Source organism: Quercus suber, unplaced genomic scaffold (genome assembly GCF_002906115.3).
Source record: "Quercus suber isolate HL8 unplaced genomic scaffold, Cork oak 2.0 scaffold_62, whole genome shotgun sequence".
Taxonomy (NCBI): Eukaryota; Viridiplantae; Streptophyta; class Magnoliopsida; order Fagales; family Fagaceae; genus Quercus; species Quercus suber.
The window spans coordinates 362,443-381,186 of NW_027069527.1; the positions used below are offsets into that span (position 1 = coordinate 362,443).

Below are 18,744 nucleotides of genomic sequence, written 5' to 3' on the forward strand. Positions count from 1 at the left end.
AAGTTTCTTAGTCTTAAAATAATAAGTTGCAAATAGATCACATACTTTAATTCGATAAATATATCACAGATGGTTTAGAAAGTAATCAGTTTTCCATATATCAAAGCTATAACTTACAACATGTTCCAAAAAGATACATAATAAGCAGTTTTAAGGACTCAAAATAGTTCAAATATTCGAACATAATACATATTCTTAACAATCTTATGACTATTCAAACATTATGCAATGTACCAATGAATAGTCATACCAAAATACGCAAAATAAAACCAATTAGGATAAAGACTAAACTCCAAAAGTCATACCAAAAGGAACTTTTTCCTAATACTTCTTCTAAAATCCTTAGATATTACCTAAAACAATTTTTAAATATTTTTACTTAATAATCAAATAATTTAAAAGAGACTTACAATCAAATAATTTAGAAGAGACTTACAATAATACCCAGCCCGGCCGAAAGAGAAAAGACTGCTAAAGGCATGGGCTTGCGGCAGCCAAGGCCAAGGCAGCCCCCCATGGGCACAAAGCCAAGGCAAGGGCATGCAGCAGCTAAGGTATGGGGTTGCGGCAGCCAAGCCATGGGCATGCAGCAGCTAGGGCCAACGTAGCCCCCTATGGGCACGCAGCCAAGGCAAGGGCATGCAGCAACCAAGGCATAGGCATGGGCATGCGGCAGCCAAGGCAAGGGCATGCAGCAACCAAGGCAAGGGCATGCAGCAACCAAGGCATAGGCATGGGCATGCTGCAGCCAAGGGCATGCAGCAACCAAGGCATAGGCATGGGCATGCTGCAGCCAAGGGCATGCAGCAACCAAGGCATAGGCATGGGCATGCGGCAGCCAAGGCCAAGGCCAAGGCAGCCCCCATGGGCATGCAGCAGCCAAGGCCCTGGCAGCCCCCATGGGCAAAGCAGTCAAGGCCATGGCATGCTTGTGTGGGCACGCTGGCATGCCCCAAGGCATAGGCAAGAGAATGCAGCAGGCAAGGCATGGGCATGCGGCAGCCAAGGCAAGGGCATGCAGCAGCCAAGGCCAAGGCACGCAGCAGCCAAGGCAAGGGCAGCCCCCCGTGGGCACGCAGCAGGCAAGGGCAACCCCCCGTGGGCACGTAGTAGGCAAGGCCAAGGCGTGTTGCCAATGCTAAGGATGAATCTCACGGGCAAGGGGCACGGACGCGAGTTTTTTTTTTTTTTTTTTTTTTTTTTTTTTTTGGCCCTTGCTTTTGCCTATACTACCTTTTTGGGTTTTTAGCCTAGCGGGTTTTTTTTTTTTGATTGAATGAACTTTTGCCCTCCTTGTATTTCTCAGCTTAATGATTTTCAGTCATTTTGATGCACTTTCTAGACTCCTTTTTTGCCTCGATGCACTTGCACCTTTTTGTTCTTGATGAATCTTTCCTTTTTTGATGAAATCTCTTTTGGATGAATCTTGTATTCCTCTTGGCATGATGAATTTTACGCTCTTCAAACTTGATGCACACTTTTTTTTTTCTCACATTGATGGAATTTCATTTCTCTTTTCTTGATTGAGTGAAAGTTCATTTTTCTTTGTTGATCTCTTATCTTTAGCTTAATGAATTCTCTACTTGTCTTTCATGTCCTCTAGGAGAAATTTATCAATTAGCTTCAAAGCTCAAGGTCGACTCCTCCTTAACATGAGATTTAAGCATGCATACTTTGAATTTTCCCACCCTAAGTTTAGATTTTAGTGGGTTCATGTGAAAAAAAGGCTAAGTGTTTAAAGGCTCAAATGGGCTAGCAATGGATAATGATCATTCTAGGTATTAAGGTATAATCTTGTTTTACCAAAGATGGCCTCCTATCGCTAGCAATGCTTGCTTGTAGGCATAGTGACTTGAGCTCTTTTAATAAAATCCCCTTAAAAGAAAAAGTATGAATGCTCTATTGGAGACACAAAAGTTTTTAGAAATTTGGAATGAATGCATGGGCTTTTTGAATTTTCTGATGGATAGATTTTCTTTGATTACCTTGTAAGACAATTTCTTCTTTTATTCAAAGTAATTTAGCAAAAGTGTTTACATGGATCAAATAAAGTTAGTCCTTTCTTGATACAAGTTGATTGTTCAAATCTTTAAACATCTTAATTTAGAAAAAGTTTTGTCCAAGGGATCCTCATCTACCATTTTGAAAAGAAGACTTTAAAGAATCTTGAAATCTTTGGAGGAAAAAAAAAGGGTCTTTCGGAAAAAAATCACTAGGAAGTCCAATGCCCCTAGTTCAAAGAATTTTTTTTTTTTTTTTAAAGAATTAAGGGCTCAATGCCCTTAGTCCAAAAACTTTTTTCATTTGAAAATTTTTCTCTTTTTTTTGGGAAAGATTTGGAAATCTTGAAAAAAAAAAATTTGAATTTTTTTATTTTTTGTTTTTTTCTTAATATATATACATGAACAAAGCTCATTAAATGCTACATGAAATTTTTGAATTCAAAGAAACATAGAAACATGGAATAAAAAAACTAATTTTAAGCTTAACCATGATGTTGCAAACCAAATGTGGAGTGAGGCAAAGTTGGGCCACTTGCTTCTTCTTGGTCCATTTAGGATGCTTGAGGCTTGGTGTGCTTGAACCTCGATTATGATGAAATGGCTTGGGCTTGCACTTGGAAGGCATATATCTTGCAAGCTTTTGGCCTTTGATGTTGATCATGTCTATACACCTTTCGATGGGCTTAAGTGTTGGGATTTGATTCATTCAAGAAACAAATTTGGGCTTCCATGCCAAGTACAACTTAATCACAGGCTTTTGGGCTTAAGCTCATTCACATCATACAAGGTTCAAACAATCATAATAGGCTCAAGCGTTGGACTTGAGTCATCATGGTTTAAACAACGGCCAAACAAATGCGTAATAGAATGTAATTTACATGGACCGACCTAAAGGTAGGTTCTATGGGTCATTACAACATGGGTAGAAGGTAGGTTAAAAGTCCCCACAAGATAGGATGTCGTACTGCCCAACTTGTGATGCTAGGAGCACCGCGTTGGTCCGAACGGTACAGTTTGTCTAATGAACCACCATGGCATAACCATGATGATTCTTGTCGCAGTGGGTGGTAGGTTCACCGCTGGGTATGTGAGTCTCAGGAAGACCACAATCCACGACTAATACTACCGGGCTAGCACACAAATAAAACAAATTTCATTCAAGCAAATGATGCATGACATGCAAAATAATGACATATTAGACATATTATATACAAAAAAAGTAATAAACAAATAATGACATGGTTGGCCACCATAACCTAATTGAAGCTTAGCCCTCAATATCCCCAGCGGAGTCGCCACTGTGAGAGACCGCGCCCCCAGTCCATTTTTATGATATGTTGGGCCAAACCCACGTGAATGGGTGGAGTCGTGTTATTACCTCTCAAAATGGAGGTTCGACTAGTTATATTTTCCCCTTTAAATTAAGGGTTTTATAATGGAGTCGCCACTTATTTAATTATTGGAAAAATAAGAAAAATATAATTGAAAAATTCCTCATTTTATTAATTTGAAATTGAATTTATATTGAACAAAGGAAATTACATGGCTTTGGTCCTAGATGCAATCTAAGATAAAGTACATGACTTTGTTTTCTAGTTATAATCTAGAAATTGAAAATTACAAGGATAAGTATTTGATCTACTAACCCTTGATCTAAGTTCGGAGGCTATGTTACAAGGTGGGAAGGTGTTAGGCACCCAACTTACCCTGTGAAACCGGTCTTCTAGACTATGGTGGCTAACAATCATATCATATCATTCAATATGTCAATCAATCAATTTACATGTAGAATTTGAAGTGTGTGCATGTGATAAACCCTAATTCAATTTATTAAGCACTTCATTTGGATTGAAAAATAAAATTCTAGTGAATGTGTGTGAAAGAATTATGAAACAAATATGTTTTTCATATTTTTGATGTAGATTTAAGATTAAAACTAGTGATGTGCATGAACATGTGATGAACAACCAAGAATATGTGAAGAACATATAAGAACAATTAAGAACATTCAAACATATTCAAGAGAATTTAAATGATTACAATCATGCTTTAATCTTAAACCCTTATCATGGTAACACAAAAAACAATTAGGGAAAGAGATTATACCTTCATGCAAGATCCATACAGTGGAGGAGGAGACTTTTGATGGAGGTTCTAAGGGGGGAGGAAAAAGAAGAGTTAGGAGAGGAAGAATGAGTCTCACTCAATACCTTGAGTCTCAGGAAGACCAAGATATGACAAGACTACTCTACTTTACTAGAACTCAAGAGAGGAGAAGAGAGGGAGATTTTTTTTGTGTCTTGGAATGAAGGAGAGACAGGGTTTCTATAGTAGTGGTGAAGGGAATATGAATGGAAGGCCATTTAATAAGGGTTGACAAGGATTATGAACCTAGACCTCATTTTAGCCTTGGGGAAAATCTGGTGCATGAAATTGAGAGATTGGTGGGAGTGGGGAGCAAGCCAAAATTCGGTTTTCCCGTAGCTGCTGTAACAGCTTGTGGAGCCAATTTCGAAAAATCATATCTGACTCAATTCTGATCGGAATTGTCTCGTTCTTGTACTCAAATTGAAGCCCCGGATGTCTAGTTTCTGGGAAAATTAATATCATTCACAGATTCAAAATATTCTGAGAGATATTGGTAAAATGGTGAGCAGAGGTCATTTGTTAGAAAATGGTTTCAGCACAATTAATATTAATAGGTCTCAAATTAGGTCCCAATTAACATTAAATGGCTCCAATCACTCCCATTTCAGATTTAATTGGTTCCAAATTTACTCTAATTAAAAGATAATTACACAAATTACTCATTGAATAATTAATATTTAACTATCTAATTAATTAGATGTATGCAACCTCACCATAAAATGTAGTCCTAACCAATCAAATTATGACACATCATTGATCTCAAATTGATTACACCTATAACCAATTGAAATCAATTGTTCATAATCACATATTATCGGACTCAATTTGTGATAGTACATCTTAGCCATTAAAACTTGATTTGATTATAACTTTCAATCTGGTGGTCCGATTAAGGCTTATGACCAGTTGATTTGATCGTTATAATATCAAGATCATTTTGATGAAATGGGTCTAAGGATCTAATGGTTAGAATCAAGATGCATATTTTCAAAGTGAAAGTACCCTTTTACCTTCCATGTGAGGTTAAATGCGGGTTGCAAAATAGGGTGTCAACAACACCCCAAGAGGAGCGTCGACTATGAACGAATCAACTAGAGGGATGAGTGCCTTCAAGGCAGGTATACAGCACAGGGACCCGAATTGTGTCCGAGCGACGCTTGAAACGACGCTGATTGGGCGCACGCCAGATAGTTCGATGCGCGAGCACAGAGCCTGCCAAGCCATGCAACCTGCCACCACTCACACGCTATCATGTACAATAGACCGCAACACCACCAAACGTACCCCACAATGACACGCCGCAAGGCCTACCGTGCATGAGGAAGCATCGAGTGGCGCCGAGTTCGCATCGCTGGGTGTGAAGAACAACACTACTAAACCACATGCCTGCAAGGATGGGTCGTCATCACGTAGAGGCTCGATGGTCGCCATGAGACTTGCTTCACGCAGCAATGGGTGAAATGAACACCGTTCGCTTTGCGAGCGCGTGCCCAAGCTATTCCAAGCTTGCATGGCAAACTCGCAGGCGAGAGCGTGCCTAAGCTATACTAAGCTTCCTTGGTCCGTGTTTCAAGACGGGTCGAATGGGGAGCCCACAGGCCGATGCTAGGAGCACACTGCCAGCCCCGATCGCAGCAACGACGTCTCCACAGGAATAACTACAACCCGGGCTTGGGCTACCGCCGTAATCCGCATCGGTCCACGCCTCGAGTCGATCGGTGGACCGGCTGTCACCATTCCACATCCGACCAGGGCGCATTGCTGGCCCCCATCCGCTTCCCTCTAGACAATTTCAAGCACTCTTTGACTCTCTTTTCAAAGTCCTTTTCATCATTCTCTCGCGGTACTTGTTTGTATCGGTCTCTTGCCCGTATTTAGCATTGGATGGAATTTATCGCCCGATTGGGGTTGCATTCCCAAACGACCTGACTCACCGACAGCGCCTTGTGATGCAATAGGGCCCGGGCACAAAGAGGCTCTCACCCTCTCCGGCACCCCCTTCTAGGGGACTTAGGCTCGATCCGCCGCTGAGGACGCTTCTCCAGACTACAATTCGGAGACACCCATGAGGGCGCTCGATTCTCAAGTTGGGCTGTTCCCGATTTGCTCACCGTTACTAAGGGAATCCTTGTAAGTTTCTTTTCCTTCGCTTATTAATATGCTTTAACTCAGTGGGTAGTCCCGCTTGAACTGGGGTCGCGTTGAGAGCACCGCCGAGGCAACGCGTTAGGGACGTAAAAGTGCGTTCGAGCAATGGGGCGCGCACGATGGGGAACGAGGGTAGAAAAACCACTGATTGTAGTGGCGCTCATCGCCGAGGACTCGCTTTTGGGCTAACCATGCGTGCAAGCATGCACGGGAGGCCAATTTTTCACCCTTCCCGAACCGAAGTTTGGGGGGCAACGATGCGTGACACCAAGGCAGACGTGCCTTCGGCCGAATGGCTTCGGGCACAACTTGCGTTAAAAAACTCAATGATTCACGGGATTCTACAATTCACACCAAGTATCGCATTTCGCTACGTTCTTCATCGATGCAAGAGCCTAGATATCCATTGCCGAGAGTCGTTTTAAATAATTCGTAAGATGCTGACGCCGGGGGAGCACCGTGTCTGGGGCCTCCAGTGTGGCTCTCTTGGTTCGATTTCCTTGGCAAGTTTTTCCCCGGGGTTCGATTTGCAGGCAAGAGACGTGAGGTCCCTGCCCGTGTGGGGGGCGACGAGCGCCCCCCGTTCCCCATCGATTGTCTCCAATTTGCGGGTTGTTTGCTGTGTAGGTTTCGACAATTATACTCTCGCATGTTCACCTCCGGAAACCTTGTTACGACTTCTCCTTCCTCTAAATGATAAGGTTCAGTAGACTTCTCGCGACGTCATCAGCAGCGAACTGCCCACGTTGTCATGATCCGAATGCTTCACTGGACCATTCAATCGGTAGGAGCGACGGGTGGTGTGTACAAAGGGTAGGGATGTAGTCAATGCAAGCTGATGACTCGCGCTTACTAGGAATTCCTCGTTAAAGACCAGCAATTGCAATGATCTGTCCCCATCACGATGAAATTTCAAAGATTACCTGGGCCTGTCGACTGAGGCTATAAACTCATTGAATAAATTAGTGTAGCGCGCGTGCGGCCTAGAACATCTAAGGGCATCATAGACTTGTTATTGCCTCAAACTTCCTTGGCCTAAGCGGCCATAGTCCCTCTAAGAAGCTGGCCACGGAGGGTCACCTCTGCTTAGCTAGTTAGCAGGCTGAGGTCTCGTTCGTTAACGAAGAACGGCCATGCACCACTACCCATAGAATCAAGAAAGAGCTCTTGGTCTGTCAATCCTTACTATGTCTCGACCTGGTAAGTTTTCCCATTTGAGTCAAATTAAGCCGCAGGCTCCACTCCTGGTGGTGCCCTTCCATCAATTCCTTTTAGTTTCAGCCTTGCGACCATACTCCCTCCCAGAACCCAAAGACTTTGATTTCTCATAAGGTGCCAGCAGAGGCAGACAAGGCTGAACCACGTAACTCACGTGTTCTCAGTGTTCCTATTCTATGTTTCACCTTCTGCATCCATTGTAGCACACACAACATGGTATAACACATTGCGTTTGCTATAAGTAACATTCACCAATCCTTGGTCGGCATCGTTTATGGTTGAGACTAGGACGGTATCTGATCATCTTCAAGCCCCCAACTTTCGTTCTTGATTAATGAAAACATCCTTGGCAAATGCTTTCGCAGTTGTTCGTCTTTCATAAATCCGAGAATTTCACCTCTGACTATGAAATACAAATGCCCCTGATTGTCCCTGTTAATCATTACTCTGATCCCATAGGCCAACAGAATAGGACCGAAATCCTATGATGTTATCCCATGCTAATGTATCCAGAGTGTAGGCTTGCTTTGAGCACTCTAATTTCTTCAAAGTAACAGCACCGGAGGCACAACTTGGCTAGTTAAGGCCAAGAGCGCATCGCTGGTAGAAGGGACGGGCAGTGAATGGTTTTGTTGATCTTGAGACATACATAGACTTGTGCCTATATATCTTCCCACTTTTCATTTTTATACTTAAAAGAGCTCTCTAAATGTAAATCTCCAAATGAAAAGAGATATAGAGTTGCAAAAGCCTATCGCACATACTAGTATTTGACTAGGAAAAAGGGAAAGTGACCAAAATAAATTATTTGATGTCTAAAAAGCCAAAGGCTAACTCATCAATTGAAATATCAAAAATTTCAGGCATCTATCTGAAAAAGAGATTTTCTTTGCTCAAAAAATGCAAATGATATGTTAAATATGGAGTCAAATGAAAAGCTTTACAGAATTCTTATCTAATGCTTATGGGAGGTCATATATGCATGTTTCTATAATTGAGATAGGTCACATTATCTAGTGCTAGTTATGTATGTCTTGATTGAATTGATCATTGAAGCTTCACATTAGACTAAGGACTATCTCATTTTTTATATCCACACATAACACACAAGTCTATGTTCAATGAATTACATATTCATTTGTGTGATTGTACTTGATTAAATATGTTTTCACAAGCTCAATCTTTGTTAATCAAACACAAAAAGATTTTTGAGTGTTTTTTGTTTTTGTTTTTGTTTTTGGAAAGTGCTTTTGTTTTTACAAAATAGTCAAAATTTTCTAAAACAGTGTTGCCCTGTTTTGGCGACTAGGTCGCGGGTAGGTCCAGTCGCATACTCTAGTCGCGAAACTCACTCTAAGAGTTTTCGCGAGTCACTGGCAGGTCAGCATCCCAGTCACGAAAAAGACTTAGAAATTTTTTCAAATTTGTGTTTTGCATATTTCGCATCTCAGTGTGGCGACTTGTTCGCGGGTGGAAGGTCCAGTTGCCAGGGATAAACAGAGATTTTCGCGGCTCAGCTCGCGACTTCCTCAAGGGTATACCTTCCAGTTGCAAAAAACACTTAGAGGATTTCTCAAGAATCTTTGTTTCACAGTGTTTCGCGGCTTATCTTGGCGACTTACTAGCGACTTAATCTAGTCATGAAAACGCGTGTTTTACGTTTTAAAGTCAATTTTCAAAAACTTTTCAATTTTTCCCTTGAATTTCAGTGACTATTCATTGTCTTCTTCATTTCTCTCACTCTAACACTCCGTGTCTCACAGAAAAAGATTCCATTTTTGCATTATGTTTGCATCAAATTCCAAGAAAAAGGTATGGGTTTTCTTGTTTTCACTTCACATTTCAAGATTTTACTGTTAAATTCTTGAATCTGTGTTTTGATGTTAGATTGGGTTTTTGAAGTGTACGAACAAGGGTTTTATCAGTAGTTTGGGGTTGTTTGTTTGAGGCTATTTTCTATTGTTGCTGAATATGTTTTATATCATGTCTTTGCTTCATTACTCTAGTATTTGTTCTGAGTAGTGTTATTTGTTACTTTTTATTCTCATTAGGCTTATGAGTTTGGGAGTTTCTATGTTTTACTATGGATGAGAATGAGGCATTTCAGTTTGTTTGAAGTTTTGGATTATGTGGCTTGGATTTTTTTTTTTTGGTCACCATATCATGATTTTGGTGCTGTCTTTAGGGTTATCTTGCAGCTGTCATACTCATTTTGTCATACCTTCATCTGTCAGATAGTGGTTTACACTGTCTTTTCTATTATTTAGTGCTCCAGTCTGCATCTATGATCTTGGTTGACTTGTTCTTCAAATCTCTTGTTATAACTGTTCTTGGCTTGTAAGTTGGCTTGACACTCTCTATTATTGTATTTGAACTATGCTGTTACTAACATGTGTACACTTCTACATATTGTGTTGTTGCTTTTGTTGTGACCTTTTCTGCTTGTTTACAAATGCCTCCTACTTCCACAAAGAAGAAGACTCTCGCTCAGAAATCTGACAAGAGACTGAAAATGGACCCTAACTTATTCAGGTCTATTAAACACTTTGAGAGATATAGGGATTCCTTTTCAAAAGGAACAATAATTCAGGAGAGATTTGTAAATTTCAGGGAATTGAAGGACACCTTCATTCCAGAGTGTTTTGAGGGTAGAGGTTGGGAAAAATTGATGAGTGATCTTCCCCCTGTTTGTGACCCTCTAATCAGAGAATTCTATGCAAATGCAGTGATAAGGGAGGAAGAGTTGAGTTGTTGGGTGAGACGAAAGGAATTTACCTTAGATGCTCGTGATATTGATAAAGTTTTAGGGCTGGAAGGATTGGAGGATTATGAATTCACTAACTACAAGGACAGAATGAGGTGTTTGACCAACATTATGATGTACAACCTGTATCTTATAAGGAAGATGACTACACTGACAAATGCCAGAGCTATCTTTCTTATGGAACTTAAGGAGAAAACATTCATTGACATCAGTTCTCACATCTTTGATACTATAGTGGATGAGACTAGATCCACATCCAGACCCAAGCTGATATTTCTTAGTCTTCTCATGAGGATTTTCAGAGAAAAGGGTGTTACAATCCCTCTGGATATCAGTCTTTTGCCTCCTCTATCAGCCATTAACAAATTTACCCTCACAAGGATCCAAAGTCGTCTTCCAGGAGAAGAAGAGGAGAATGTTCAAGAAGAAGGGGATCCTATGGAAACTAAAGCAGAGGCTGCAGGACAATCTTCCACACCAAGAAGAAGAGTCAAGAGGAGCAGGGCTTCCACTTCATCAGCTGTACCTCCTGATGTTTTTCAAATCATTTTAAAAAGACTTGATGGATTCCGAGAAGTTCAGAATCAGCATACTGAAAGGATGACAGCAATGCAGGACCAGCTAGATGTACTTTCAGCCAAGTTTGACAGCATTCATACTAACCAGAATCAATGACCCTTTGGCCATTTCGGTCAAAAGGGGGGAGAATTTTTGGGGCAGCTTTTGAGAGGGAGTGCCTACTTTGAGGGGGAATTTCATTACTATATGTTATTTTGTTTATAATTTTGATACTATGCTTGGATAACTTCTGTTGTTATAGGTTTGATACACTGTGGTTTAAGTTTGTTTTAAACTCATAACTCTTGAATGTTTGGTTTATGTTTATACTGTTGATATTTTTCAGCTGCATATGTTCTGTTCTGTTAAGATGTTTGTATCCATGTTGCTTATGTAAACTTTAAGGGTTTGTTTATGCACTCCTGTAGGCCTTTATGGTTTATGCCATGCTTTATGCAGCCTTTGTGCTTTATTGAATCAATACTTCTAACCTAATGCTATGCATTTATTTTTAAGTACTGTCACTCTTGTGCTTGTGTAGGATTTTTCCTAGATGCACATACTTTCTGATTTGTGCATTGGTTGAGTGTTAGTCATTCAAGTGATTTACCTTGAGTTAGTCAACTTGAATGTCCAGATGTTCATTCCAAGTGTGAATGAACATTGTGATCACTTGGTTATAGTGATTGCATGTTTTGGTCTTGCCATGGTTTAGTACTTTACTACATTGTGCTTGATCACATTATGCTAGCTCCATTTGCACTACAAGTTTTTCTGCATACAATGAACTTATTGCATTGTTATGTTTCAGGAGTTCTTGTTCTTATGGTTCTAAAGCTTCACAGATTCTAGAATTAGGTGTGAGTGAGTTTTCCAACTGTTCCCAACTCACGCGTTAAGTCTAGAGTTTGTTTTAGAGTTTTGTCACGGAATAGCCAAAGGGGGAGATTGTAAGGTTGAAATTTATCAACCATCTTGTTAACTTTATTCCGTGCCAATTTACTTGTAATTTAAGTACTTAGTTACCATGTATTTAGGTAGGATCATTGTAAGGGTAGTGTGTGAGAAGATGTGAAGAAAAGTTCAAGTATGTGTAAGAAGGAAGAGTTTCACGGCTAGGACTCGGGCTTGCAAGCCGCCAAATGCTGGCACGTGAGATGCACACAGGGAAGCTGAAGGGTCGCGCCAGCTATCGCACTACAGGACAAAAGTTTCAGGCTGGCCAGGCCGTTACATCGCGACTTGAACTCGCGACTTGGAAAAGCCGCAAAGTCAAGCCACCAATCAGCCCTATTTGGCAAAAACTGACTCTTTGTATTCCAAACACACACCACTATATATAGACCCTTATACCCATTAAATTGATAGAGCTTCTAGAGAGAATTTTTGTGAGAAAAACCCTAGAGAAAAACAAGATTGCCTCATCCCCAATCTTTACCTTACAGACTCTTCAAATTCCTCTACTCTCTTCCTCTCCATTGTCACATCCTCGAGAGGCCATTGACCAAATCCTTATCTCACCACACCCACGTCTGTGAGAAGGTTCATTTGGTGCTAAGAGAAGCAGTTTGGAAGGAACCAATATACATTAATTGATGCTATGGTATAGTAGCGGAATCCGGGAAGCTAAAGAAGAAATAGGTTCGGTGTAACCTTGTTGGAGCAAGAAGCTTGGAGGGCTTAGGTACTTGGGTAGATTAGGATTGGAGGGTCTTCTACTATTCATGTATCCCAACTACATTCTTTAGTGGATTATTTACCGCTTTGAGGGTGGCAAAGAGGTTTTACGCCGAGGACTTCAGTTTCCTCTTCGATAACATATCGTGTGTTGTCCGTGTGTTTGCATCTTTCCTTCCTTTATCTTTGCCTTATATTTACTACTGTGGATGTGTTTATATTTGGCTTAGATTGTTTATCAATTCTATTATAAGCTTGTTATCATGTTCCGCGCATTAACTGTTTGATATAAAGCTTGAATTGGTAATTTTGTAATTGGGGGTCCAAATGTTAAAAGGTGTTTTACATGTTTTTGAACTTTCAGGGAATATAGATGAAACACAATCAATAACTAGCATGTTAAAAAGAAAATTAATAGTGCCAATCAATGAAATTCACTATTCAAAATTAAGAGGGTAGTCCATAGAAATAGACAACTCAAAGAGAAAATAATATGGCATACAATCATTTAATTACTTTTTTTTTTTTTTTGGGATAATCCAAAAAAAAAAAAAAACTATTACTATTAGGTTTAGTAAAAATTACCTAAGCTTTCCACTTCTTTATATGCATCACTACTAAAACAAGACAGCCATCTGTTCAAGCCAAACAAGAAATTAAAAGACCATCATCTCTTTTCTCTATTTTTCTAGCCATGGAGAGCAAAAAGACCAAGGGAAAACAAAAGATTGAGATGAAGAAAATAGACAAAGAGGTTGATCGTCTTTTTACTTTCTCAAAACGTAGGTCTGGACTGGTATCAACAAAAAAGCTAGTGAGTTGGTGACTCTATGTGGTGCTGAGGTTGGTGTGGTAGTTTTTTCACCAGTTGGAAAGTCCTTTTCATTTGGTCATCCCTCAGTTGAGTCTGTGGCCAACACTTCCTAAAACAAAACCCTTCACAAGCCCAAGAGGATAGTAGTACCCATCCTTTGGAGGCTTAATATTGGAGGGTGAGAATCAATGAGCTCAACCAACAATGCGATGAGCTTCTCAGGCAACTCAAGGCTGAGAAAGAGTGAGAAAAGGCACTTTAGAAACTGAAAAAGGCAAGAGAAAACAAGGGTTGGTGGGAGGTTCCTTCTGAAGAGCTTAACTTTCAAGAGTTACAACAAATGAATGAATCATTGAAGGTGGGTTACCCTCTTCTTCTTCTTCTACCTTTCTTGTTGATATTTCTGCCCAAGGAACCGTCCCTTTTGCCCCTAATGCCAGTAGAACTAATCCTTCTAGCTTTCCCTCTGGCTATGGCTATGGACAAGGGCACTTTTGGACCTATGTTTGGATACAGCTTATTGCTGAAAACTGAAAATTTTTTGCTGTAAACATTGTAGCAAAATAATTTTTAAAAGTGTGAATAGTGCTGTGGGACCCAATTTTAAAGTTAGATATATGTTTTCCCATACTTGCGGGTCTCGTAAACAGTGCATAGGACCCAGCCAAAAAACGCAAACACTAGACGCAATGCAAACGCATTCCTATCCAAACTCACGCTTAGTTATAGTTTATTTTCATTATTTCAGGTTTTTTAAAATTGAAAAAATAAAATGAAAACAGAGGGAAAACTGAATATTTTTAATTCTCCTCTTTTTGTAATATGTAGTGTGGGATTTAAAGATCTTATGATTTTCTGCAAATTATTAATTAACTTCTATATTTTCTTCATGTACCATAAACATTAACAATGTATATTTATGAATACTCTCGTTACACAGTATAGATCTAGCCACTTAATTATATTTTTAGTTGTCACTACCAGTTTTTATTTATTTATTTATCTGTCAACATGCTTATCAAGGAAAATAGGAACTCATGGAATCAAGATTAGTAGAACACTAAGAGTGGACTGGTGTTTACACTTTATTTTCCACCAATTGTAGTATAACAAATGCTTAATTTTTTTTTTCAATTTTAAACGTTAATTACTACTTTATAAGGAATAATACAAATATGTAGCAAACTATGGTTGATGAAACACAGAACAGAATACTAATGCCACATATTGTGAATGAGAGGTCTTACGAGACCTTCTTGAGATACCTTGTTGGTATTTGATGATGCACAAAAATCGTTAGTGAGTTGATCGTCCACACATGCGTCAATGGGTGCACCTGAAGAACAAAAGAGAAGAACCAATCAAAGGGCACCGGTGGGGTACCGGCTAAAGACCCTCCAAATGTTAAGTTAGAAGAGAGCTCCAACAAAACTCCATTCTATCTTGCCATAAGCCTTCTCTAAGTCTTCCTTTATTGCCATATAACCCACCTGGCCTTTCTTAGAGCTGATAGTATGTATGAACTCTTGCACAATAATAGCATTATCAACCTCCTTCCTACCCGGACCAAAAGCTGATTGGAATGGAAAGATAAACTTGTCAAGGAAAGGCCTTAATCTGCACACAATATTTTTTTGTCACAAGCTTGTACATCGTATTACACAAGCTAATAAGACGATAGTTTCCTAGAGTTTTCGAGCCCAAAATCTTAGGAATTAGGGAAATTTTGGTCTTATTTAGGTAGCTAGGAATTTTCCTCTCCTCAAAACCTAGCTTAACTTCCGTTTTGACCGACTCACCAACTACAGGCCAAAATCTCTGAAAAAAACCGGCGTGTAATCCATCAGGATCCGGAGATTTCCACGGTTTCATCACCCAAAGACCATCTTTAATTTCAGCATAAAAAACAGGCATGCTAAGGAAGAACTCTAGTTCCTAACATTATATAAGTTTTTCTCTTTTAATAGTCATTTTGAGAGAAAGAACTTGTGTACGCAACAGTCTTTCTGATGTTAGCAAAGTTGAGTTAACTTCATCAGAGAGGAGGAAAATTTGTTGGTAATCTTTGGGTAGGGTTAGAATATTAACCTGATTAAAATCTCCATAAAAGTTTTATTTCTATCCAAGAGATTACCAGCAAATACTCGTCTCTTATGACTGCTAACTAGTAACTTTACTAATGATAGGAAGACATGTTGTCTTCACCACCATTGTCGACTTGCAACCTATCATCACCACTATTTTCATGGCGCCATCTCTTCGCTTGTCACAATAGATCTCAAAGGTTCTAAACTGACGTGGTATCTCTTCAATCTTATCTTTTTCTATCAAATTATGATGGTTTTGTTTTTATTTCCAAGTTCTATATATTGTTTTTAACTAGAATTTTGTATGGTTTTAGTTAGATGACTGTTTTGATCTCTGGTTTTCAGGGGTGGTAAGGCCAAACAGATTATTTGTGTAAAATGAAGTCATGGACTCTGTTTTCTGTGGATGCTGTATAGTTAAGCTATTTTGAAATACCTGCTTATATGAAATAGGCATATTGTAAAGATATTTTTTTTGCTGTAAGGTACACTGTGTTGTTCCATGATGTGGTTAATATTACAGGGGCCTTTATTCTTAAAAGAATTATGTTTCTTCAAAAGAGTCTTAATTGTCAGATAATACTATTATTAAATGACAATTGGTTATATAGACCTTAAAAATGTAGATGTCTCTGTGTTGTGTGTGATGTGGAACTCTTGTTAATTAATATTCTATAGCAGAACACGGGTGGTGTTGGTTGTGGTGGTGCAGAGGAACCTCACCTTTATACTATGAAGCCAACAGTAACAGTTGCTGCTTCTTCTGGTTTTAAGTGGCGTTTAGGTATAGCATATGATATTATTCAGGTTTTTTCTTTTCTGGGTCCCCCATTTACCAATTTTCTTCATTTCTTGTTTTTGCTGCTACTAAGCTTTGTTTTTTCGTTGGAATTGTTAATGTTCATATATTTAATTTCTTGGAACAACATTATGATTAGACAAAAACAAAACAAAATAAACATTTCAACAAATAAATCCCAATTGAGGAAAGTGGAAACTGGTTTCTTATTCTATGAATGGCTAGTCGTATCTTATAGGACATATTAATCAAACAAAGGACCCTACGGAAGCTTTGAGATTCTAGGAAGCCTTCATGATATTCTCTGTGCAGGGAAATCTTTTGATGCGTCTTCATCGTTTATATAGTAGTGATTGGGAATGCCTTGGGAAATAATGAATTTACATAAGTTGCTCTGCACTTGACTTCACATGTTGTGGTAGTAATTTTAGATTGTTCATGTTAGAATTGTTTACAGGATTGAGAAAGTAAGAGAAAGCAGAAGCACACAAATTAAAGTAGTTTAGTCTAACAGCCTAAGTCCACAACTGGAAACTATTTGCTGCTACATCTTTGCTATATTGAATTGTGAATTACGATGAACCTAATGTAAGGCTTGATTAAATGTGTTTTCACATACTCAATCCTTGTTGATCAAACTCAAAAAGATTTTTGAGTGTTTTAGTTTGTTTTTGGAAAGTGTTTTGTTTTTACAAAATTATCAAAAATTTCAAAAACAATGTTGTCCTGCTTTGACGACTAAGTCGCGGGTTGGTCCAGTCACATACTCTAGTTGCAAAGCTCACTCCTAGAGTTTTCACGGGTCACTAGCGGGTTAGCACCCTAGTCGCGAAAAAGACTTAGAAAATTTTTCAAAATTTGAGTTGTTGCTTATTTCGTGACTCAGTGTGGCGACTTGTTCGCGGGTGGAAGGTCCAGTCGCGAGGGACATATAGAGATTTTCGCGGCTCATCTCACGACTTCCTTGCGGGTAGATCTTCCAGTCGCGAAAAACACTTAGAAGATTTTTTGAAAATCTTGTTTCATAGTGTTTCGCGGCTTACCCTGGCGACTTGATCCAGCCGCGAAAAACGCGTGTTTTGTGTTCTATGGATAATTTTAAAAATGTTTTTCAGTTTTTCCTCGAATATCAATGACTATTCATTGTCTTCTTCATTTCTCTCTCTCAAACACTTCGAGTCTTACTGAAAAAGATTCCATTTTTGCATCATGTCTTCATCAAACACCAAAAAAAAGGTATGGGTTTTACTTCCTTTGCTTCATTCTTACTGTTTTGACCTTTAGTTTCTTGATTTGAATGATGCATCTATATTCTGCAATATATTGTGTTCTAACATGGGTTTGCCTAAAACGTTGAGAATGGCTTTGTGTAGTGTTCTGTTTTGTTGAATATTTTATGGGCTTGAACTTTGTTTGAGGGTTTGTGTATGTTGTGTTTGGTTCTTCCTATCTTGCCCTTACTGTGGTTCTCAATATATGTGTGCATTGTTCATGTCTCTATCTTTTGAGAGATTGTGCTATTTACTGTGGTTCATGAATGTGTTGCTCCATTCATATCTTGTTCTTGGCATTTTCGTCATTTGTGTCTTTGTGTTTCTCATTGCCCTATTTTCTCTAAGTTGTTACTATTGTTTTGATTTTGTAAAATCTCTTGTCACACTAAGACTAATCACTCTGATGTTTTGCTTCTGGTGGTATTGTATTTTGGTTCTTTTCTGTGTGTCGACTTTGTTGCAGATAACTCATTGTTCATCCAGAGAGAAAGGAATTGTAACTGATGAACCATCAACTCCGGTTGCTAAATGGACACGATTATCGTCTAAGTCATCCAAGGACCCTACCATTGAGAGATTTAGGACCCCCACTGACTCAAAGACCTACACAGACATCTTCAAAGAATCTTCTCCCATTGTGGAAAGAGTTGTCAAGTTTAACACATTAGGGATAACATTTATCCCTAAGATTTTTGAAGAAAGAAATTAGGCTGATCTATTTGGAAACTTTGAGGATGCATCTGAAGAATTGGTCAAGGAATTCTTTTCAAATGCCAGATACACAGGAGTCGAGTTGAAATACTGGGTATGAGGAAAAGAATTTTCCATAAATGCAGATTACATTGCTAAAACTCTTCACATCACCAGACCAAAAGATGTGGACCGAACTCCATACGATGACTGGGAACTTCAGGCACAAGACATCCTTCATGCTCTTGGGAATGAACATGAAGTGGGAAGCACATGATCATCTATAAGCACTGCATTGTTTTCACCTGAACTGACAACTTTAAAGCTGATCATGTTCTCCAATCTCTACCCACTTTCAAATACTACTTTCATCAATCTTGGAAGGGCTAAATTCCTGTGTGACCTCATTACTGGTGCATCGATTGACATCTGTGCTCATATATTCCAAATCAATGGGAAAACATCAACCCGTTCAGCAACACGAACAATTCTTCCTTTCTGCAGTCTAGTCATGAAGATTGTTCTTAGTGAAGGTGTTAGTCCTTCATCAGATGAGAGACTCCT

At 39.2% G+C, this 18,744-nt stretch overlaps 1 non-coding gene across 1 annotated transcript; it reads right to left on the reverse strand.

Annotated features, from left to right (window-relative positions):
* Positions 1-6,561: 6,561 nt before the first annotated feature.
* LOC112016869 (5.8S ribosomal RNA) lies at positions 6,562-6,717 on the reverse strand. Its single transcript, XR_002883400.1, has one exon. It is a non-coding gene; the product is annotated as a 5.8S ribosomal RNA (ribosomal RNA).
* Positions 6,718-18,744: the final 12,027 nt, after the last annotated feature.